This window comes from Malaclemys terrapin, chromosome 8 (genome assembly GCF_027887155.1).
Source record: "Malaclemys terrapin pileata isolate rMalTer1 chromosome 8, rMalTer1.hap1, whole genome shotgun sequence".
Lineage (NCBI taxonomy): Eukaryota > Metazoa > Chordata > Testudines > Emydidae > Malaclemys > Malaclemys terrapin.
The window spans coordinates 22,640,871-22,665,958 of record NC_071512.1 but is presented as its reverse complement, the minus strand read 5'-3'; positions in this window follow the sequence as shown (position 1 = coordinate 22,665,958).

Sequence of the window (25,088 nt, the reverse complement as noted above, 5' to 3'; positions counted from 1 at the left end):
CCTGGCCCCCTACCTAACGGGGACTGCCCAGACGGTCTACCGAGGCCTGTCGGTAGAGGCGGCCAGGGACTACAACCTAGTGAAGGCCGCTATTCTGGACGCCCTGGACGTAAGCCCCGAGACCTACCGACGACGGTTCAGGGGCCTGGCCTACTCCCCGGGGGCCCGCCCGCGGATGGTGGCTCAGGAGCTACGAGAGACCTGTCGAAAGTGGCTACAACCTGAGCGCCGGACAGCGGAGGAACTGATGGAGCAGGTGGTTCTGGAGCAATTTACGCAGGTACTCCCGCCAAGGGGAAGATCCTGGGTCCTCCGCCACCGGCCGACGACGGTCTCTGCGGCCGTCACGTTAATGGAAGACTTCCTTGCGGCGGAGGTCCCGGCGGGGGCCGCTGGTCGGGCGGTCCCGGTTCGCACGGAGCACCCCAACCCAGAAAAGAGGGGGCCGCCCTCCCGGGCAGCCCCGAGTGCTCCCGCCCGTAGCATGGAGGGCCGGGCTCGGGTGGCCGCACCCTCCGGGAGGCTCACACGGACCCCGGCAGGCCCCGCCGGGGGATACCGTCGGACCCCCCCCGTGGATGACCCCGGGGCTCGGCCGCAGCTAGAGCGAGCCACGGTGGGACCCTGCTTCTCCTGCGGAAGGTATGGCCATTTGCAGCGGGAGTGCCCGGAACGGGGGTGTGCATTTGGCCAAGTCTATTCAGGAGAAGGCCGTGCCCGACGTCCACAGGGGACCAAGATCACCGTGCCCGTGGCTGTTGACGGCCGCCAAGCGATGGCCCTCCTCGACTCAGGCTGTGGCCAAACGCTGGTCTGCCAGGCCCTCGGCCCACCAGCGGACAACCACCTGGCGAAGATTCCCCTGCAGTGTATACACGGGGATGTGCGACGCTACCCCAGCACGCGGGCCCAACTAACCATCGATGGGGTCACCCGGCAGATGACGGTGGGGCTGGCGCCCCGGTTGGCATACCCGGTGATCCTGGGGCGGGACTGGCCCACCTTTAACGCCGTTTTACGCCGCCGGCTCGAGGGTAACCCGCAGGCCACGCCAGCGTTGGGAGGGGAGTCCCCGGGGACTGAGGACGACGAGATAGACAACCCCGTCCCCGCCAATCCCCCGGGGGGGCGAGAAGACCCTCCTCGGGGGGGGGACTCCTCGGCGCCCACAGATTTCTGCCGGGACCAACGGGCCGACCCCACCCTCAGACGGGCCTACGAACAGCTGGCCTCCGTAGACGGGACTATTCTTGACCCCCAGCGTGCGGCGCAGTGGCCGCATTTTGAGTTACGACAAGAACGCCTGTACCGCGTGGAGAAGGACCCCCGTACGGGGGACATCCGGACACAGCTTCTCGTGCCGCGGTGTCACCGCCGGGCGGTCATGAAACTGGCCCACGACGTCCCGGCGGCAGGGCACCTCGGGCATGACAAAACGCTGGCCAGGATTTTGGGGCGTTTCTTCTGGCCCGGGGTATATCAAGACGTAAAGGACTATTGCAAGTCATGTCCAGAGTGCCAGTTGGCCGCCCCTGCCCAGACCCCTAAGGCACCCTTGGTGCCGATGCCTCTTATGGAAACCCCCTTCGAACGCGTGGCCGTGGACCTGGTGGGGCCCCTCCCGAAGAGCAGCGCAGGGTTCCAATACATCTTAGTAATGATGGACTATGCCACCAGGTTCCCTGAAGCCGTTCCTCTCCGGAACATCTCGGCCCGCACCATTGCTATGGAACTGGTCAAGATCTTCGCCCGCGTCGGACTGCCCCGGGAGCTACTCACGGATCAAGGGACCAATTTTACATCCCGGCTGCTCAAGCAAGTCTGTGAGATCCTAGGGGTCAAGCAACTCCGCACCTCCATCTATCACCCCCAGACCGATGGACTAGTGGAAAGGTTCAACCGGACGCTGAAAGGGATGCTGCGTCGGTTTCCCCCGGAAGACCTTCGCCAGTGGGACCAGCTCCTTCCACCCTTGCTTCTGGCAATACGAGAGGTTCCCCAGGCATCGACTAAGTTCTCCCCTTTTGAATTGTTATATGGGCGACGACCCCGGGGCCTGCTGGATCTCATGAGGGAGACCTGGGAACAGGCTCCTTCCCCGGCCCAGGGTCTCCTGCAGTATGTGCTGCAACTACAGGAGCGTCTAAGGCAGGCGGGGGATCTGGCACGGGAAAATTTAAAAGCCGCCCAGGACACACAAGCCCAGACGTATAATCGAGGGGCACAGACTCGGGACTTCCAACCGGGTGACCGGGTATTACTCCTCCTCCCGTCCAGTGAGTCGAAGATCCTGGCCCGGTGGCAGGGGCCCTATGAGGTAGTCAGGAAAGTGGGCCCGGTCACGTATGAAATAAATCAGCCGGACCGGAGGAAGAAGAACCAACGCTACCACGTCAACCTCCTGAAGCCCTGGAAAGAGCGAGAAGGGCTGTTGATCAACCCCTACCCGCCCGAACCGGAACTGGGACCCCAGGTTCCCCTTTCCGGGGACACCGAGGAACCCCAGCTCGGGGAGAACTTAACCGAGGAACAGCTCCGCCAGACTCGGTGCCTCCTCCAAGCCTTCTCCCACACTTTCACGGACCAGCCGGGACACACCTCCCTCGTACACCATCGGATCCAAACAGAACCCGGGGTGGTGATACGGGGGACGACCCGGCCCCTGCCCTACCATAGGAGACAGGTCGTGGAGAAGGAGGTGCGGGCGATGTTGGATCTAGGGGTGATAGAGCCATCCCAGAGCGAGTGGCGTAGCCCCGTGGTGTTGGTGCCTAAACCCGACGGGTCACAGCGGTTCTGCATTGACTTCCGCCGCGTCAACGCCATCTCCAAATTTGATGCCTATCCCATGCCTCGGATAGATGAGCTGTTGGCCCGCCTGGGAGGGGCCCGCTACATCACCACCCTGGACCTGAGTAAGGGCTACTGGCAGATCCCCCTAGAGCCCGCCTCCCGTGAGAAGACTGCCTTTGCCACCCCCACAGGTCTCTATCAGTTCACCAGGATGCCCTTCGGCCTCCACGGGGCCCCGGCCACCTTTCAGCGCCTGATGGACCGCCTCCTCCAGCCCCATCAAGAATACGCGGCCGCGTATTTAGACGACGTTGTCATCTATAGTCCGCAATGGGAGACCCACCTGGAGAGAGTCGCAGCCGTCCTGAGATCCCTGCGGGAGGCCGGCTTAACCGCCAATCCAAAAAAATGCCGCATCGGCTGGCAAGAGACTAAGTACCTGGGGTATGCTATCGGGCATGGGCAGGTAAAACCCCTGATCGGGAAGGTCCAGGCAATTGCAAACTGCCCCCCGCCAACCACAAAGCGCCAGGTGCGGCAATTCCTAGGCTTGGCCGGATATTATCGGCGGTTCATCCCCCAGTTCGCGGCAATCGCAGCCCCCTTAACGGGGCTCCTAACAAAGGACAGCCCACGGCAGGTGATCTGGACTACCGAGTGCGACAGGGCCTTTCGGACTCTTAAGAAGTGCCTCTGCAGCGAGCCGGTCTTGTATAGCCCCGATTTTAACCTGCCATTTGTCTTGCAGACAGACGCCTCGGAAGTGGGACTCGGGGCGGTCTTATCCCAAGACGTAGGGGGCGAGGAACATCCCGTCCTATACATTAGCCGGAAACTGTTCCCACGCGAAAAGAACTATGCGGTGGTCGAGAAAGAGGCCCTAGCCGTGAAGTGGGCTTGTGAAGCTCTCCGCTATTACATCCTGGGAGTCCCCTTCACCCTAGTCACCGACCACTCCGCCCTTCAGTGGTTAGGCCGCATGAAGGACCACAACATGCGGCTGCAACGATGGTACCTGGCGCTCCAGCCGTTTGCTTTCACGGTCCGCCATCGGGCTGGTAAGGAGCACGCAAACGCGGATTTCCTTTCCCGGTTGGGGGGTGTGGAATGGGCTGGCCCCGCTGCACGGGAACCAGCCTTGGGGGGGGGGTCGTGTAGTGAGGCGGCCTGGGCCCCGACGGCCCCTGAGGGAGAGGAGCCTGAATTGGCACCCAAGTGGGCGGAGCCACCGCCACCTGTTCCCGCCCCCCGGAAGTCAAGGGGCGGGACAGGAAGTATAAGAGCCAGGCCCCAGCCCTCAGTTAGAGCCCAGCAGCCGGAGAGGCCAGACGTGCCGGTGCGAGCTCCGGCGAGACCAAGGCTTCCCAGAGCCAGGTACCCGGACACGGACGGACCGAGCTGCCCCAGAGCCAGATACCCGGACACCGACCGACCGGACCTCCCCAGAGCCAGGTACCCCGACGCGGATTGGCCAAGCCTTCCCCAAGCAAGGTACCCCGAGGTAGACTGGCCACCCTTGCCCCGAGCACGGTACCCCGAGGAGGGGCCCGAGCGCCCCCCTGACCGGAGACCGGAGGAGCAACCCGACCCGGACGACCCTCTGCGAAGTGAGGAACCCATGGTGTGGGACCCCGTTGCCGAGCCCAGCGGGGAGCAGGTACAAATGGAGGAGGAAATGGAAATCAGCCCGGGGGTAGCTGACCCCAGTCTAGCTACAACAGAGAGCGAACCCATGTTGGTGTGTTGCGGTCAGGACCCCACCAACACAGCGGCAGACTGACTGCCGCTCTTAGGGCCCCGGGCTGGGACACAGTGGAGTGGGTGGGCCTGTGTCCCCCCTGCCACCCCACTTAACGGGTGGCAGTCTCCCCCTCCAGCCAGCGCTCTGGCACCGCCACTGAGCTATTGCTTGCTGCCCTGAACGAGTGCTTGTTGCCCCACCCTGACTGAGGGTCTGGGGCGTCCCGAGTTTGTCCGTGCTCAGCTCCTGATACCCAGACCTGAACCCGAACCCCTGAACTATTGTTTGTTGCCCCACCCTGACTGAGGGCCTGGGCCTACTAACTTTGTCTGGGCTCAGCCTGAAGGAAGGTCCTGAGCCCCTGAACTATTGTTTGTTGCCCCGCCCTGACTGAGGGCCTGGGGCTACTAACCCTGCCTGGGCTCAGCCTGAAGGAAGGTCCTGAGCCCCTGGACTATTGTGTGCTGCCCCGCCCTGACTGAGGGCCGGGCCTGAACCCCTGACTTTACTGCTCAGCCTGAAGGAAGGTTCTGAGCCCCCTGGACTATTGTTTGTTGCCCCGCCCTGATTGAGGGCCGGGCCTGAACCCCTGACTTTACTGCTCAGCCTGAAGGAAGGTTCTGAGCCCCCTGGACTATTGTGTGCTGCCCCGCCCTGATTGAGGGCCGGGCCTGAACTCCTGACTTTACTGCTCAGCCTGAAGGAAGGTTCTGAGCGCCCTGGACTATTGGGGGTTGCCCTCCCCTGAATAAGGGCCTGGGACGTCCTGAGTTTGTCAGGGCGCAGCTCCGGATCCACGGAGCTGAGCGCCCGAACTATTGTTTATTGCCCCGCCCTGAGCTAGCGCGGGGGCTTGACTGACTTTGTAATCCCCAGCTCCGGCAGTGAGGACCGGAGCCCGGGCCTGAGTTACTGCCGGACCCTGACGGAGAGCAGGAGCTCATTGCAGAGGCCGTGTACCTTTGGCCTAGTCCCTGCCAGAGGGGCGGAACCCTGAGACCGATCCAGGCCGTGTAGTGAGGCGGCCTGGCCCCCGACGGCCCCTGAGAGGGCCCGACCCCCGCACCGGACGTTTACAAGGTCATTGTGCAATATCTGGAAATATATTTAAAGCAGAAAACAAAGGCATGTTCCCAAGCTTCTGCTTCCACTCTTTGCTTTCATATAGTGATACAACTTTTTAAATAGACACAGGAGAAATTAGGAATATAGGAACTGCTGTAGCATGCTTCATCTAGTCCAGTAACCTGTCTCTGGCGGTAGCCAGTACTAGAAGCAAGAAATTCCATGAAGGACAAGTATGAAATAAATTGACCATGAAGGAAATTTCTTCCTACCCCTGAGCAGTTAGCAGTTACCTGATGCTGAAGTTTCACAGGATGCCAATGCACAAGAATCCTTTTATTTTATCGGGAAACTAATGTTTATAATTCTGTTTGTCCCAGCTAAGCAATCGGGTATTGTGCTGTGGTTAAAAGGAATGGCATCTGAAGACAATGTTGCTGTGGGTTTGTAGGAAACTGTGACTGGGTCGTCAGGCCGTTAAAGGTAGTAGTGCCTCGTAGTCAGCCCACTCCACCATGTGGCATGGCCTTTTAAGGATTTGAAAGGTCCAAACTAAGGACCTAAACGGGATGTGGAGGGAGAGGAAGCAGTTCTAGGTACTTGGGAGAAAATCCCGCCACTATATCTTTAAGGGCCTGGGAGCCAGGAGCCTTGCAGAGAGGGAAAAAATGTAGGCCATTATCAGACAGACTTTCTTTGCTGCCCCAAAGAGGCAGAAGCCATCTACTGGTAGCAGACAGGCTGGCTGGCAAAGGGGCCTTGAGTAACCCAGGATCCCATGATTGCCACCATCACTACTTTCAGAGAAAAGGCAGGTTATGGGGCTAAATAACTGCAATACGGGTGGATGTGTTCCTACAGCAGGAGAGCAGGGAAGGTGGTTGAGAGTGTATGTAATGGCAAGGGGATGGACAGGATAGTTGTATCCAAAAATACATCCTTGTCAAATTTTGCTCTCGGTGGCAAATTTTGACATGATACGTAGCAGTTTATACTTCTTTGTTTAAAATACGATCCTATTGAAATGTTCATTCTGTATTGCAAGAACAGGGAGCAATTTCTGTGCTTTTCTCTCTTTTATTCATTGGAAACTATACCCCCCATACTAGGGATAAGAGTGTATCATGCAATGGGACTATTTGTTTCAGTAACTGACACGATTAGTGACATGCGGTAGGACTGCAAGATCAGACATTACCTCCCGGTGTGTAAGGCACAACATTTTTCCTGTAACACAAGGTCTCAAGGTTTATCTTTAGGGTTGAAATAAATGGGCCATTTACAATCAGATCTTATCAGTATCTCATCAGCCATAAACACCCGTAATATCTTTAAAGAACTGTTGTCTGCTAGGAAAAGCTAATGAAGGGAGCTGACGTGAAAGTTTGCCTGGACTCAAAAGGTATGTTTACATCAGCCCATAGCAGTGATAGATCGATAGATTTGGGTTTCCAGGGCCCGTGTAGACTAAGACAGTGCTTTGAAGTTGCAGCTTGGACCCTGAAGCCCACTCCCCTCCTTAGGCTTCAGAGTCCAAGGTCCAGCCCGAGGTGCAATGTTTAAACAGTTATTTTTAGTGCAGTAGCATGATCCCTGCAAGCCCAAGTCTGTTGACCCAGGCTGGGAGGCTCATTGCTGCTGGCTGTGTAGACATACTCAAAAGGAATATCCCAGGAGATCTCTCTACCCAGCGAGCACTTTATCAGGAGTCCATGCAATCTGCTAGCTTGCCTTGCAATGTTAACTGACCACCATTCAGAGGGGCCCTGATTCACCAAAGCACATGCTTAACTTAAAGCATATTCTTAAATCCCTCCCTATTCAGCAAAGAACATAAGCATTTTAACCAATTCATCTTATTTGTCTTACATGGAAAAAGAGCAGTGGCAATTTCATGGAATGCTGTGAAATGCTTCATTAAATGATGGGAGAAGGTCATAGAAAAGGGAGGCAGGGCCAGGGGAGGTGGTATAATTGATGAGATTAAAAAAAGGGAATCTTCTCTTCCCAAATCCATTCCTCAACTCTTACAAATAACACTCCTCCACAAATGCCCAGCTGCAGAACAGCTCCCCACAACAACAGACCAGATGCTTGGTTCCCACAAAGTTCCCTTTGTCCTCCAAGGGATCTTAACTGGCCCTAAATAGGCAATTGCAAATTCCCCCATGCTTGCTTTGCATCATTTGCTCCTTTGCATCAGTTGCTCCATTGTACAGGGTGGGTAGAAGGCACATCAGGGGCAGGATGGGGTGGAGGCAAAGCACAAAGCACTTTGGTTATCCTGGTATGTTGGAACAGTGCCTATGAACCATTGCAGCCACTGTATGTGACAGCATTTCCCTGGTTTTTCTGACTTGTGCCAGAAGCTGAATTGGCCCCCACCCAGCCCCAGGATCAGGTGGCTCCAATCCAACTTAGCCTCCCCCCCACCAGCTGCACCAAGCTTGAAACAGCTGAGGATTTAGCCTCGAATAAAAATAACTTTATTTTGTGATTTTAAACATACCTAGTGTAATCTTCCAACACAAAAGGGGAGAATCATAATTTCATGCTTCATGAAATTTGAGAAAGAGCAAAAGAGACAGAGACATCAATCAATCAGATACTACAGTGGTGAGCACCACAGAAAAGACCACAAGGAAATTAATAAATCTATGTTCAGTACAGGGCTTGAATAGTGTGCAGTAAATAAAGCACGAGGTCATTAGACAATGAGGATATAACAAGATATTGAATAGCTGCTCATTCTATTGTATAGAACATTGGAAAAAATCCCTTTTCAATTTCATTTATTGTTGTCTCTCATTTTTGAGTAGTTGGAGAAAGAGCATCCCATTTTCTAGCTATTTTTATTATATATCCCTTTAAAGTAGACACTGTAATACCCTCTTCCCCAGGAGTCACAGAGCCAAAGCCAGCAGGAGGGTTAGAGGTATTTGATAAGAGAATCACAAGGAGCTAGTGCTCATTGGACATTGGATATACTGAGCCAGTTTCAGCCTATGAAATGCTTGCTTTGGGGATTTGAGTGGGGAATCTACTAAGGTGTCTGGATGTGGTGTGAAAAAAAATTAAAGGGATAGTGGTTGGAGACTTTCTGTTACATAGGAGGAGGTTGGAACCTGTGATGTGCCCCCTCTAAAGCTGTAATTAAAAGGATGGACATCCCGATTCCCCAGGAGGCTCAAGCTGTTATCACCAAAGGACTCAGTCAACATGAAGCCCTGCCTGTTCTTTCTCCACCAGAGAGCCCACACAGTAAGCATCACGCTAGTATCAGCCCTCATGATTTAAGGCTGTTCTGCAGCTGCAGGTCTGGCAGCGTTGCCTGCATTGGCCCTGCCGAGTGCAGAATTTGGCACCGTTTCTGTGGTTCTTTCACACTAGCACACACTGCTCCATTCCCACCAATATGTCCACCACACAGTTGAGTCCGGTAGGAAATAGCTGGGTTTTCAAATACAGTGAGTTTGTCTTGACAGTTTTTCAGTTTTCCTGTGGGAGTCTCTAAACCCTTTCATCTCCTTTATACTTTTGTGTTCCATGTATTCAGAAAGGTTCTCCTATTCTGGCTCCATAGGAGTGCAGATCTAACATTTAATTTTCTTATCCAACAGTTTCCCCATAAGTACTGGTACTTTCGCAACAGGTCTGTGCTACAGTTGTGAAATTAAAGGGAATTCAACGACAGTAAAATATTCGCATAACAAAGATGAGACAGACTAATAGATCAGTTCAAAGCTTGTAGGGAGACATACAGTCCAGTAAAACATATAAGTTAAGCAATTTTTCTTTTCTTTTTTGTTTATTTAGAGAAGAAAAAAAAGCCTTCCATGCAGTTACAAAGATTCAAATCCTGATAAGATCTAAAGGTGCTGCATAGACATGTATGATTACATTGATGAAAGCAAAACCCTTTCAAATATCTAACACCTTAATTTCTCTGAAAGAATTAGAAAACAACCAAGATTACCAGGTGAAGGGACCCAATGAACTTTCATGAGAAAAAAAATTAGAAGAGAGTTATTTTTAAGTACCTTTTAATTTCATATAGAAAAATGTGCCTGGTTTTCTTTTTAAACACAAGAAATCAACCAAAAGAAAGAGAGTTATTAATTGCCTAGGCCTTGATTTGACGAGATACTTAAGCACAGGCATAACTTTAGGCACATGAGTAGTCCCATTGACTTCAGTGAGATTACATATATGCTTACGTACATTGCTGAATTTGTCTCTATTACCTGGGGCAGCAAACAGTCATTGGTCTTATTCATTAGAAGAAAGAGCAGCAAGATCCCGAAGAGCTAGCAGTTCTACTTGGCTTCTTGTTTGCACATTGGCCAGGAACTAGGTTAGGAAAAGTGGTTCCTGTTTATTTGCTTGGTAATCATGCACAACCAAGACTGCCCTTTGAAACAAGTTCTTTCAAGATGAATGCTTCCCTGATAAAGCTATGGGCCAGATTCATCCCTGGCTCAACCCCATTGGCTTTGATGGAGTTACTCTAGCAATGAATTTGGCCTAATGTGTATAATGCAGAGTAGAAGCAGGAGAAATAATAAAACAGAGACTGTATATATCAGCCCTCTCTGAAAGGTGATGCTATAATGAAGACTTTGCAGAAATCTTAGTCTTTTTGTGGACATGTGACAGGTAGCGAGGTCTGTTTTTCATTTCCCGCATGGAAAATTGGTACACAAAAGTCTTAACATTCATGCTATTTTTTTATCTTACAATTTCTTGAGTTCTGTAACATGTTGAAAACAACCAACCTTTGGTAACATGACAGTGATAAGACATTGATGTAAAAGTATTTATTGACAGGCTGAATTTTTGGTTTTGTTTTGATGGTTTCCATAACAAGAAGATTGTTTTCATTACCATATAGCTACTAAGGGGACAACCCAATTCTCCTTACACAGGGAGAGCTCCCATCGAGTGGACAGGACATTTGCCAAAGAAATAATGGCACGAATTGTCTCAAAATAATTCACATTAAAGCCAATGGAAAGACTCCCGTTGATTTTAATGGAAGTTGGAGCAGGCCTTACATAGTTTGTTATCTTGGTTCTGGTTCTGGTGGTAGTGTGGGAGAGAGAACCTCACTCTTTTGGCTGACAAGACGCAGCTCGAACAGTGACGTTTTTTGTTTGGGGAGTTTTGGTTTAGAAATGCCTAGCCTGTTTTATGGCATGTCTGCACATGGGTATAAGCTAACATTGGTTAAAACCAATTTTTGCAAGCCCTTGATACAATACTCCCTTTTTCTTCTCTCTCCTCTCGCTCATCCACACAAAAGCTACAACTCATTGGCTGCCAACTGTACCACATTTCCAGATTATATTACCCTTGCCATACCCCTCCTTTTTTTAGTTGATTTTTAAATGCTTTGCTCCCCAGGATGGTCTTATAAAGAGGCTGAAGAGTCTCAGTCATACAGAAAAGTGTTCTGGCTTGAAAGGAGCTCTATAACAGATACAGTAAGCTGTCAGCTGTTAGACAAAATGGTGCTGGTTATAGGCAGCAGCAAATCTTGGACACCTTTCACATGCCAGATCCCCCAGAGGCGCAAGCACTAGAATTTTCCTTGGATTTACTGGATAGAAAACTATATCAGTGTGGGTATAGTTCAAGGTTTAAAGAAGATTACAAGAAATTGGCTGTTACTTTCCAAGCATGAATTTGAAAACAGAGAGCACTACGTGCATTGCAGAGGTTGTGAAAATACCAAGCCATTCCAATTTTTTATTTAAAGAAAGCTGTTACTTCCTGCCACCACAAATAAGCAATGCATTCCTGTGAGGTCTGCATGATCTAAGCAATTAGTCCTATAGACCAAACCCTCCATCCTTACCCAGGCAAAACTCCCACTGACTGCGGTATTTGGCTTGTAATGTGGGTTATCATCGAATCACACGCCAAAGAGAATAGGTGTAAGATGAATGGTGATAAAGAGCAGGCCTTTTGGAGTTTGCGGGCCAGATCCTGGGCTGCCATTGAAGATGTTTTCCATACTCCTGCCTGTGCAAAGCAACCCTAGAGCAAGCATAGCTGGCCACAGTTGGATCACTCCAATGCATAGGGATCTTCCAATAGTATAGGGTTAGTTAACTGCCCAATGCAGTACAGAGGGAATAATTGGGGCGTCCCTTTGCTCCAGTATCAACCTTGTCTGGTTATTGGCAGCCAAAATAACTTAGAGCAACCTTAGAGCAGTTAGCCCCGACTCCTTAGTTGCACAATGAGCTCCCTGCCCTTAGACAAGAATCTGTGCCTACATTTGGAGTTACACACCACATGTGTTTCTTGAGTTACACTCTTTCAGAAAAGAGCAGTAAGGTGCAAAGACAGGAAAGATCCTCACTGCATCTTAATGATCTCTAATTGCAAACATAGATTATCTTTTCCTGTTGCCTTATATTATCTCCACATAGTATGAAACTTTGTGTTTTAGTGCCTGTGTGAACCCAAGAGAGGCTGGTCACTTAGGGCTTGTCGATACTTACGCGCTGGTTCGGCGGCAGGCAATCGAACTTCTGGGTTCGATTTATCGTGTCTTGTCTGGACGCGATAAATCGAACCCAGAAGTGCTCCCCGTCGACTCCGGTAATCCTGCTCGGCACGAGGAGTACACGGAGTCGACGGGGGAGCCTGCCTGCCGTGTCTGGACTGCGGTAAGTTCGAACTAAGGTACGTCGACTTCAGCTACGTTATTCACGTAGCTGAAGTTGCGTACCTTAGTTCGAATTGGGGGGTTAGTGTAGACCAGGCCTTACAGTACTCACATTCACACCTAGTGGGCTCCTGCCACTGAATGCTGCTCTTGGCCTGTTGATAGAAGAAACCTCCGTAAATAAATTTACATTGACTAGGGTAATTGTTGAGCCTCCCCAGTACACCTAAACCCTAGGGTGCCAATAACGTGCCAGGTGTACGGAGCCAAGCATTGTAGGTGCTTCAGGTGCTAGACCTTGTGTTTCCCAGTAACCACTCAGATACATGGACTAAGTGAAAAGGTGTTTTATTAGCACTGTCAGGAAAGGGGAAGGTTGCAGCTACCCTAGGTACAGAGGCTTAAACAGTTCCAGTTCACACTGAGTGATAGTGGTTCTTGTTTGGGCTCCTGGGGGGCAGTCCAATTGAGAGTTAGGACATATCAAGCCTAGTGGCTGGGGTGCCCTTGCCAGTCCAGTCTCTGTTCCAGCAAACAGGAGCTTCTGGGCTTACAGACCAAGCACTGATAGTGTCTCTCAGTGGGGCCACTCTGAGATGGATCTCTGCCCAGTCACCGCTACTCCCCGATAAGTTCCACACAGACCTGCACCCAACTGTATGTCCAAGCCTGTTCCTCATGTGGCTCTGTCCACAGTTCCTGGGGCTTCTCTCTAGCTCCCTGCTGCCATGCAGCTCCCACACCCCAACAGAAGCTGGCCGCTTCCTGGTTCAGGACCTTTTTGCTTATCTGGCCAGGGGAAAAGGAAATGCAGTGGGGAAGCTGCTCATGGGAATTTTAATCCCCTGCTTTGCACACTAGGTGCAAATCAGCAAATGTTGTATGAATTAATTCACACCAGATATTTCCAGGTCTACAGTAAAATGCAACGATTACTTAGTGATGGTTTCCATATAGAGTCCTGAGAATATTACAGTTGTATTTCACTCAAAAAATATTTCCTGTATATGAGTCAGTGAGGCAATGTCTATCCCAGGGAAACTAGTAAAAATCCCATTGTTTGAGTCATTTGTAAGTGGACTGGACAAGGTACTTGAGACTGTAAAATGGACAGTCCTGCTGTGGCATTGGGGTATAGGTAGAAAGAATTAAGGCCTAATGAATTACCTGTTGAAATCAATGGAAAGGCTCCTCCTACCTTCAATGAACATTTGATTAGGCCCTAAAGGGTGCTCTTTTCCATCTCTAACTCTCATGATTTTTATTAAAGCCTCCCTTTTCACAAACATAGGGCCAAATTTCACCCTGAAAAATGGATGCACAAATCCCATTGTCTTCAGTGGGGTTTTTTGCATGCATGACTTGGGCCTGTTAAAAGTAAATTATAAGGAATTGTCTATAGGGCTTGTTCACCTTGAAGGGCTATTAGAAACTTCGCCAAACATTACCTTTAAAAAGTGTGTCTGTTTAACAAATCAGCATGTGGACACACATACAAGATTGTCTTTTTTGTTATGTTGGTACAGTGCCTAGCAATAGATCCTTGATTCGTGATTGGAGTCCGTAGGTGCTACCACACTACAAATAATAAATAATTATAACATACACCTACACTGTGATGAAGTAGTGTTAAAAAATATTCACTGTTTTCATTTACACTTGAATACAAATAAGCCCACAAGATATTCCCTATTCTTTTCAATTCCAAGCTCTTCTTATTAGACCAAGATCACAGATTTTCTTTTAAGATCATTTAGTTCAAACAGTGTCTGATGCATTGAACTAAAGAACAGCCAAGCAATAGCTCAGTGCCAGCTTAAAGAGTAAAATAAAGGTGGTTTTACAATTTGTTATACACTTAGCATTAGAACCCGTGGGAAACTGGAACGCACAACTCTAATGTAAGATGTGACTCCATTTGCCCTGTTTAAATAAACATTGGCACTAAAATTTGAGATTTTTCTCATGTCCTGGGAAGAGGCAGTAGCTGCTGAGTTTGCAGGGCCAACAGAATTTCTCCCTCTCCTTGTCTTATATCTCCCTCTAGTGGCTATGTTGTCCTTGTGACTGAGGCATCATAATTTAAAACAATAAATTGACCAAAGATTTCCATGTGACACCTTTTAACCAGGGCCATATTTACACCATACGTGCTGCTAGGAACAGCATCTTCTGCGCCGTCCCCTTCCTCCCCCCTGCCTACAGCTGACCTTCATGTTGCACCCAGTTTTAGAGATGTAAGGCACCCCTAGAATGCCAACACCCCTAGGCACATGCCTACTGTGCCTAATTGGAAATCCGGCCCTGCTTTTAACTGGCCCGCACTTCAGCCCTTAGCCTCGAAACTTCCAGGATGTGCTGGATTTTGTTCTTAATAACTTTCTCTGAAACAACAGTCATGGCTAAAGTTTTGCAGTAGAAAGATCGAATTGTACATCCTTGAGTGACATAAATTTGAGAAACAGCTATCTTGCCAGGATCAAGAACAAATAATAATTCTCAACAATAGGAATGGAGAGACAATAAGATATATATGAAAATAGCTTTGTAATAATAATATAATGTTGCCTTTTTCCTATCCTGATATCTTTTAGGATTAGGTGATGAACAGGAGAAGCAGAAAGATTATGATCTTAAACATCATGAACTTGAAAGTCAAACAGCATATCGGAACTGAAATTCCATCTTATTAAAGGGATAGAATGGAGGGGTAATTTAGAACTGTGTCCAAGATTCCAAAGGAATAAAGCTATTTTAACATTCAAACTGCTTCTTTTCCCCATTGTATTGAAAGGTTGTGGGTCAGTCACAGTTGACCAGCCAATACGACCTCAAAAAAAAAAAAAAAGGTTGCACAGTAAAGAATTTAGGTTCTGAGTAATTAATGTCTCTTGCTCTTTTCCAAGAATCTTAATAATATGTCCACCAGCATTACCAATTTTGCATCATTTCATATAGCCATATTCTAGCTAATGCCCAAGCAGATAATTCAACAAGAATAATTTATCTGGCAAATTTCACTTTTTTATTGTTTGCATACGCTCCATGATATTCTCAACTGTATTTGTTATTCAAAACAATTCATTTAATTTATTAATGAACTAATGCTCAATCTTCTAATGGTTCATCAATTTTGAATTATGAATGCTCAGAATTTGCAAATCACACTGTATTTGTTAATTGTGTGAGTTGTGATATTGTTTCTGTTCTCTGATTTATAATTGTCAATATTACAACTGAATGTGCAATTCAAACATCATACTGTTTTGGTTAGTTATATAAATCATGCAATCTTACAGAAACAATTCCATCAGATTTATATAGCTAACCAACACACTGTAAATTTCATATTGTATGTTAGGTAGTGTTATTCTCCTTTCACAAATCATTTTGTATTAGTTATGTAACTAATCAGCACAGCAGGAATTCTCAGTGGAGATTTTTACAACTTGATATACAGTTTGAAATTCACTTTTGTTAGAGCTTACAACTTGTGCTCTTGAATGTTTATAGAAAGCAACTGGGTCCCAAACATGCTCAGATTAACATTTACTTTTGAGTTTGAACAAATATCCAGGTCCCCCTGATCATCACCATCACTATTTGCTCATATTGTGCAAACCACTCACATGGGTGAGCCGCAAGATGTCAGCTTGTTTCTGCATCTCTCAATGCGTAGGATGCTCCCCACACAAGTTTCATTTCAAGGATCCTGTTTGACCGTGAAGTTTCAGTGCAGAAGAGCAATCTAATCATACTGAAATCTTTCTAAATAAAACTGTCATCACTGATGAAGATGACAATTGGTTTCTAGTAGTCCCCAAAGTGCTGAGTGCTATACAAACTCAAAGGAAAGCACAAGCCCTTCTCCAACAGACTTATCGCATTCATACATCAGTACGCACTTGTACTGAGCATGCTCACTTCTTCTGCCCCAACAGAATTACTGCTATGGATAACATAACTACAGCTATGGTAATATGCAGGATGATGTGAACACTAAATGGGGACTTTTTTTATCCATCCCTAATTTGACAGACACCACAGTAGGCGGTTATTCCCCTTTCTTCCCACAAGAAGACACTGTACTTAAGTTACCTCATTTGCTATTACAGTTTCTGCAGATATGATAGGAAGCCAATACAGTCTCCCTTGGTGACAGTTCATTGCACAGAGTGCTGTGTTCTGCACCCACAAGGGGAATTTCCAGTATCCTCTGCTGTACTATTGCCGTTCTTCTGCTTCCATTGTCAGAAACCTTGTCTACACTGTCACTTGGCATACCCTTTATCAAGAAGTGGTCACGAGTGCCAACAGTGGTTTAAGTGCTGGTGCAGACAGAGGAAAACCACTCTCAGTACTGTGCCAAGAAGTTCTCAGTAGGAGTGCGAGAGGATGCGCCACCACAGCCTCAGTTTGACCCCTAATTTATGCTTCTTGTTGGGTTGTTGCCAGAGCTAGCAGAGAGGCTCAGCGTTGAATGGACTAGAGAGGGAACTACCTCGGGTTCGAGACATGTCGATGAGAAATAGGGAGGGTGAGGAGGAAGAAGCCTGTCTGTGCCATGCATAGTCTGTGAATTAACAGAGAACGTCACTCGTCTGGCTCGTACTTTTCATGAATGCTACAAGTTCCTCCAGAATAGAGAGGGAGTCTGATTTGCCTAAAACAAAATGTAGCGTTTGAACCATTAGTGTAGAAGAGAAGATACCATTCAAAATGCCTGGTGCATATGTAACCCACACACCTCCTGGGTGTGGTGTTCTGTCCCATCTACTGGCACCAAGACCAGAGAGAGAGACAGAGAGGAGTCTGCTTGACAGCCTTAGCTAACAGCTAGTTGGCTTTTAGCTCATGCAGTAGAGGGTCATGCACTAAGCTCTAGAGGCCCCAGGTTTGATCCCACCCGCTAATGACCGGGGTCTGTTGGTGTTACACATACTGTACAGCACATGATATCAGCACCCCTCAGGTTTTGAGCTAAGCACCCACAGCTCAGACTGAAGCCTGAGTGAATTGCAGGTGCTCATCTCCTCTAAGACTTTAGCAAGGTAAGTTTCACAAACATAATTTAATTTAGCAACAGAGGGTCCTGTGGCACCTTTGAGACTAACAGAAGTATTGGGAGCATAAGCTTTCGTGGGTAAGAACCTCACTTCTTCAGATGCAGCAACAGAGGGTCCTGTGGCACCTTTGAGACTAACAGAAGTATTGGGAGCATAAGCTTTCGTGGGTAAGAACCTCACTTCTTCAGATGCAAGTCTTGCATCTGAAGAAGTGAGGTTCTTACCCACGAAAGCTTATGCTCCCAATACTTCTGTTAGTCTCAAAGGTGCCACAGGACCCTCTGTTGCTTTTTACAGATTCAGACTAACATGGCTACCCCTCTGATAATTTAATTTGACTGCGGTGACTCTCAGACACAAGAAGCTGGACAGACCTTATTTATCATGGCCCTTCTCATGGAGGATGCTCTTTAGAAGGCAGTTGAATATTAAAACATCCACCCATCCTGTCCTCAACTCAGTTGGATGCTTGTGATAAAGTTAGTGACAGGATATGAAAAATGACACTGAAAGGCCTGGAGCTTTTTTGGCTGGTGGATCCAGCTGTTCACATGCACCTACTTCTCAGGACATGGCTTGATTACAAAAACATACCTATGAATGTACACATATGGCTGCACATACACTCACACCTGCCTACACAGATGTATACACGAAGTCAAGTTTGATTAATATTTGTTATGGCATGCACATAACAAGTGGACCTAAATATGCTTTATAAAGCCCTGTGAGACCTTGTCTTCTTGAGGAAAAGGTTGTGTTCTTAACTCGAGTAAGCTTACTGGAATTAAGAATTCTCTCTTTTTCTTTTTGGGGCAGATGAAGGCCAGGCCGTAGGCTCACTGGAGTTAGGAACACACCTTTTTCCTTGTGAAGACAAGGTCTCATAGGGCTTTATAAAGAGGTTTCAAAAACACAGTACCACTTCTCATAGGAGCAAGGCACTATGGACTTAACTGTGTCTGCAAGCACAGTCTACTAGGAGCATCTGGAGCTACTCTGCATCCAGAAGGCAGAAAGTCTCCCAAATCCCCTGGGAATGTAGAGCTTCTGGGCATGGGGTTCAAGTTACTGGTCACTACGCAGCTAATGATCTCCACTGGCCAGTAAATTGGCAGAGTGGAGAGGAGCCTTGGACCCACTGCTTCACTGCCCCTCCTCATCTGACCCTGGAGACCTTGGGGAATAGACAGGGAGCTACCACCCTTCTATCTAATCCATGAAAGTTAACATGTTCATGACTACAGACTCTACTATTCCTATGACTTATCCCTATCAATCCAGTGAGCTCCACTGCAGATCTTTTGGGCACCAATATTTCTAGGGCCTCAATTCCTGTCAAAACAAAAACCAACCTTCTCTAAACACAAATTCACCCGACCAGCACAGCTCTCCTGTCTCAAAAAGAGTATGTTTTGCCTTGTAGACAGCAACTCCATTTTAATCTTGTGCATAGACTAATCTCTTTTTAAAGTCCTGCACCTAATGAAGCTTAGCGGCATATGATTACTTCCCATTCTTTAACTGACTTGGAACCCTCCTCTCGTGTCAGAAAAAACACCTCATTGTCTGGTTCAGCAGGGCCACATTACTGAGGTGTGGTCTGTCTTGGCTGTAGGGATCCCACCAGGGACCACCAAAAAAACTAGGCACTGTGTCACTCTGGTATATCCCACGCAGGGCTGCCAGTGAATAAAGAATATAAGAATGCTCTTGGATTCAAAATTAAAGCCACCTTCCATCCAGTCAAAGTGATCAATGGTCTGTGTTATAATCTGTTATAATTTACGATGGGTGAGCTTCAAGATGTTCAGAGGTTCCGTTCAAAAAAAAAAAAAAAAAAAAAGCGGAAGCTACTCTGCACTTACCCAAACTTCTGTGGGCACTTGATCCAGCTGGAAATCTCTCAAAACTGTGTCTGTTTGTGAGATCCCCAACACTGAGGCCAGAACCTCAGTCAGGCCAAATAAGCTGTGAGAATTACATTTCTCATGGTGTTTTGATGGTTTGCCCTCTGGTCCCAGCCCAAAGCTCAGGATGCAGGGGGAATGAATTATTTAAAACTAGTTAAACAAAACTGATTTCAGCCTCAGGAAATGTTCCCTTTCTGTTCAGTTCTGGCAGAGGTTCAGGTTGTTCTTATTTTATTCAAACTGGTTTGCCCATCGTTAGTAAATGCTGCTTCGTCATGGGCCAGAGGCTGCACTATTGAGTTTCAGGGGATATTACAGCCCTACCCTCTTTTCACCCTCTTCTGAACTGTGAACTTAATTGAACTGCTTTTTTGGCACTTCTCACGCCTATCAGCCCATGGAATGAGAAAGCAGGATATAAATTAAACACAAGTGTTACACAGCACAGTGCAGCAGAGCATAATCATTAGGCCATTGACTGGCCCCAAAATTCCATTTGATTTATAAACAATTAGCTCCAAAAATGAGTGGCTCACTAGTTTTGTTCTGTTTTTTTTTTCTTTTTTTCCTGGAGCTTCCTATTTGAGAGGCAGCCCCTCCCCTTCTTCTGTATGTCCCTTTAAGTGCTAAAAACACAGTCCAATTCATTCAGTTACTTTGCGTGAAGAAAAATATGACTGGTATCGACCTGATGAGGTCAGTGCGGAGTTTCTCTCAGCCTCTGTCAAGCCTTCCCCTGACATTAGAAAGATGAGAGGCTGTGTCAATCAAATATGGGTTCCAGCCACAAATTACATTACTTCCTCTCAGTGGTTATAGCATTGTATAAAAACAACATACCTAATATCCATGTCTTGACTTGTTTTGGCTTAGAAGGGATTTTGCTCATACAAATGATATTTCACCATGTACATTTCTTTAGTACGGTGAGGCAAGGCTGTATGACTTTCCAAGAAAATATTGAGCTATCCCTCCCCCCCCCCCCCCCATTTCTAAAGTAAGTGAGAAACAGGGCAAAGTCCCAGTATTATAGAATGTCTTGCATAAACAAATTTCCCTGAATATTTTAAAAGTGAAATATTAATATACCTATGTGATGCTCTGTTCCTCGGGGGTACACCCTATACCCCCATGTTCATCTTTATAAAATGATTGTGTGGTATCCAATGCAAAGTTTGTCATGTCAGGTGTCTTCAGAAGGCTCATGATGCACTGAGCATAGTTGTTACAGTAATGTTATAGGTTATAATTTCATGTATGTAGTTATGAGGCTGAAACTGTATCCTCATGGCTTAAAATAAGCCCAGGCAAAAACTCTCCAAGAGCAGAGAGGCAGTTCGCACCTCATCAGGGCAGGTATGGGACAAACCCAGACCAGCCTCACAGGAACAAAGGACGCTGGCCTAGGCAGCAACAAAATAATCTGTTAGACTCTCGAGGGAGTCACCCCCCTTCCTTTGGTCAGTTTGGAACTGCGATGAGGTAATGCTCACCTGACTCTAAGGCGGGGCGGGGGGGGGGCAAGGCAAGAGGTAAGAAAGGACAAGGGAGAGACATTTGCCATGCTCTTCTGCTCTTTTCCACCTACATCTACAAACACCTCACCAAGCGACTGAAGCATTGATCAAAGGGGAGAGCCTGGCTGAAGGGCAACCAGCCAGCCTAGGGTGAGAAGCATCTAAATTTGTAAGGGCATTGAAAGTGTTAAGATCAGCTTAGAATGCATTTTGCTTTTATTTCATTTGACCAAATCTGACTGGTTATGCTTTGACTTATAATCACTTAAAATCTATATAGTCAATAAATCTGTTTGTTTATTCTACCTGAAGCAGTGTGTTTGGTTTGAAGCATGTCAGAGACTCCCCTTGGGATAACAAGCCTGGTACATATCAATTTCTTTGTTAAATTGATGAACTCATATAAGCTTGCAGTGTCCAGTGGGCATAAATGGACACTGCAAGACGGAGGTTCCTAGGATTGTGTCTGGGACTGGAGATATTGGCTAGTGTCATTTGGTAGCACCATCCAAGGAGCAGCTTATATGCCAGAGGCTGTGCGTGAACAGCCCAGGAGTGGGGGTTCTCACAGCAGAGCAGGATAAGGCTGGCTCCCAGAGTCAAGGATTGGAGTGACCTAGCAGATCACCAATCCAGATAACACCAGGAGGGCCGTCACAACCTACGCAAAGCATGCTTGTGTATGTAATGATAAGTAATAAAGAAGTGTGGTATCGCTCTTTATGGACACAACTTTCTCTAGCTGTAATTAACATTTGAGAGTGACACTCAGCTGAGATGTTCTGTTTGATGATCATGACAATATTTTTTTGTCATTACTGCCAGAGGAGTTGCCAATTGCCTGAAACATATAATGTGTGGGGTTTTTTTAGATCAATCATATTTAAAGTGGCAATTAGAAAGGCCGAGTTATCCCAGAACACACCCCACTGGATGAAGTTTAGGGATGTAGCATTTTGGAGGGAGAAGGCATAGAATTGCAAAATCCTCTTTACAGACAGTATCCCAAATTTCTTATTCAAGAGCCTGATCCTACAAGGACTGTCTCCCAGACATAGTACTTACTACTGTGGTAGTCCCATCAAACAAAATGGGCATGGAACTTATTACTCTGACTATCCCCGTGGCAGTCAATGGACTACTTGCAATAGTAAGCACTACATCCTTGATTCATCAAGATACTTAAACATATGCCTAACTTTAAGCAAGCAAGTAGTCCCATTGATCTTATCGTTAGGCATGTTCTGAGGTACTTTGATGAATCAAGTAAGTGTGGCATCTTTAAAAAATAGCAGGCATTAATCAGAGGCAATAAAACTGACTGGCCTACTAAGTTTAATAGTAGTAACAGGGTAAAAACAGAACTATCAAAAATGACTATTTCATAATGGAATTTCTAAAGTGCATGAGGAGAAAGGAGAGGTTAGGGTCTGAAACAAAACTCAAAGATCATTCTGAGAGCAGGGAATTATAAAAGCATTACTTTTGTACTGTAGCAGGCTGGTCTTAGAGCTAACTTCACTCATATCAAATATTAACTGTTTTCTTTAAAAAAAAAAGAATTTAACTGAAAAAAGTAAATGTGGAATCAAAGTGTGACAAGCTGTCTTTTTTTTCACTTTGCTATTATATTGCACCTCTTCTTTCCTATTCTTTATCTGTATTTTGTTTATTTAGGCTCAGTCCTGTAATTTGATCCATGTGGATGGATTCCTGTACCACACAGATCACCAGTGACATCAGTGAAACTCCATGCAGCATAAGGCTACAGTCCTCTGCCATCAGCTCAGTCTCACTTTATGAAGCTGGCAGAATGCCACAGTCACAGGATGTGGTATGACACAGCTGTGCATCCACAGTCAAAACATATTTCCATGAGAGCCATTTCTACCACAATGTGTGTCCTTTTGAAGAGAACAGGAACTGTCCAGTCTTTTATATTTAGTTGATGGTGAGGTTACTTAGTTTATTCACAGCTATTAGACTACAGTTGACCATGCATAGCTGTGGGTCTGAGCCAAGAGTCATCAAGTCCAGAGTCTTTCTGGCAAACTATGAATTTCCACTGTGGCACTATTATAATTTTCATTTCATTACTGAGAATGAATGTTCTTTGTATGTTTCCCCCAGTCCTGTAATTAATCATTTGAAGAAAGGAAAAAACCCTACAGGGAAAGAAACACCAAAATATTTGATTATCTCATATAGTGATTTGCTCATTCCACTGAAAATTATTATTATTATTCTGACTGAGACTATGAAATAAAATGGGATCTTCATCCGCTTGAACTTTAATTTTATTTCTCTTGATAGGTTCAAAGGGAGCACGTGACAAAAGCTTACAAGTAGATATTAAAAAAAGTGACTAACAGATGGCTAGCTGTTGCAGGTGAAATAGAAAATTACAGTGGGGTCATAGCAACAACAAGGATAACAGTGGGTGAATCTGCTCAGCATCTTAGATGTCTGTACACAAATACAAGTAGTATGGAGAATAAACAGAAGAACTGGAAGTATTAAGTACATAAGCTAAATTGGGATGTAATGGCATCACAGACACTTGGTGGGATAAATCTCATTACTGAAATATTGGTATAGAGATGTATAGCTTGTTCACAAAGTACAATCAGGGAAAAAGGGAAGAGAAATTGCATTATACATCAAAAATATATGCACTTGTTCTAAGATCCAGAAGGAGTGCAAGGCAGACCAATTGAAAGTCTTTCAGAGAAGATAAAAGATGAAAAAACAGGGGAGATATTATGGTAGGGGTCTACTAAAGACCACTAAATCAGGAGGAGGAGGTGGATGAGGAATTTCTAGAACAAATAAAACAAATATGAAAAACAAAATACTTGGTAGTAATTTGGGACTTTAACTATCCAGACATCTGTTGGCAAAGTAATATGGGAAAACACAAAATGTCCAATAAGTTCTTGGAATGTGTGGGGGACAACTTCTAGTTTCATGAGGTGGAGGAAGAAACCAGTGGGATAGGAATATTTTACTTGATTCTGACTAACAAAGAGGAATTGGTTACAAATCTGAAAGTTGAAGTCAATTTGGCAGGGCTGCCCAGAGGGGGTGGGGGTAGGGGGGCAAGTGGGGCACTTTGCCCCAGGCCCCCATGAGAATATAGTATTCTATAGTATTGCAACTTTTTTTTATGGAAGGGGCCCCCAAAATTGCTTTGCCCCAGGCCCCCTGAATCCTCTGGGCGGCCCTGCAATTTGGGGGAAATTGATCATGAAATGATTGGTTTCATGATTCAAATGAAAGGAAGGAATAAGAGCAGCAAAATAAGAACAATGGACCTAAAATAAACCAGATTTTTACAAACTCAAACAACAGGTAGGTAAGGTCTCATGGGAAGAAAATCTAAGGGAAAAAGGAGTTCAGGGGCACTGTTAGTAGTATTGTTGTAGCCATGTTGGTCCCAGGATATTAGAGAGACAAGATAGAGAGGTAATATCTTTTATTGGATCAGTTTCTGTTGGTGAAAGAGACAAGCTTTTGAGCTACACAGAGTTCTTCTTCAGATCTGGAAAAGATTCTTCAGTTAAATACAAGGTGAAACAGATTGTTTAGCATAAGTAGTTAACATGTACTATAAGATACCATTCAAGGCGAAGTGGCTGTTAGTACTAAAACAAGAGGGGTTACCAGGTTACAGAGTGTTGTAATAAGCCATAAATTCAGTGTCTTTATCAAGACCATGATTTTTAGTGTCTAGAAAAGTTATGAATTTAAGCTCCCGGGCTCATTTTTTGAAGATGTTGTTCAGATTTCCTTTAGGACGAGGAGCGCTGGCAGTTTTTTAAAGAGACAATGTTAAAAGTGAAACAGCAAACTATTCTGATTCTAAGGAAAGATAGGAAGAATACTGAGAATATGGCTCTTCAAATTAGATATTACCAAATTGCTAAGGATGAGTACAAAAGAATAGCACAAGCATATAGGGACAAAATAAAAAAGGCTAACTTACAAAATGAATTACACTTAGCAAAGGGCATAAAAGGCAAAAAGAAGACATTCTGTAAATACATTAGGAGCAAGAGAAAGATAAAGGAAAGTGTAGGTCCTGGGAAAAGAGACCTAATAGATGAAATCAAGAAGAGAGAGGTGTTTAGCATTAATGTTTAGGTGTTTATTTTGCTTCAGTCTTCACTGAAAAAGTTGATTGTCATGGGAGAGGCAGGGCCGGCTCCAGGCACCAGCCGACCAAGCATGTGCTTGGGGCGGCACCTTGTAAGGGGTGGCCAATCTTGGAGTGGCGGGGTGGCACTCGGGTTTTTGTTTGTTTGTTTGTTTGTTCTG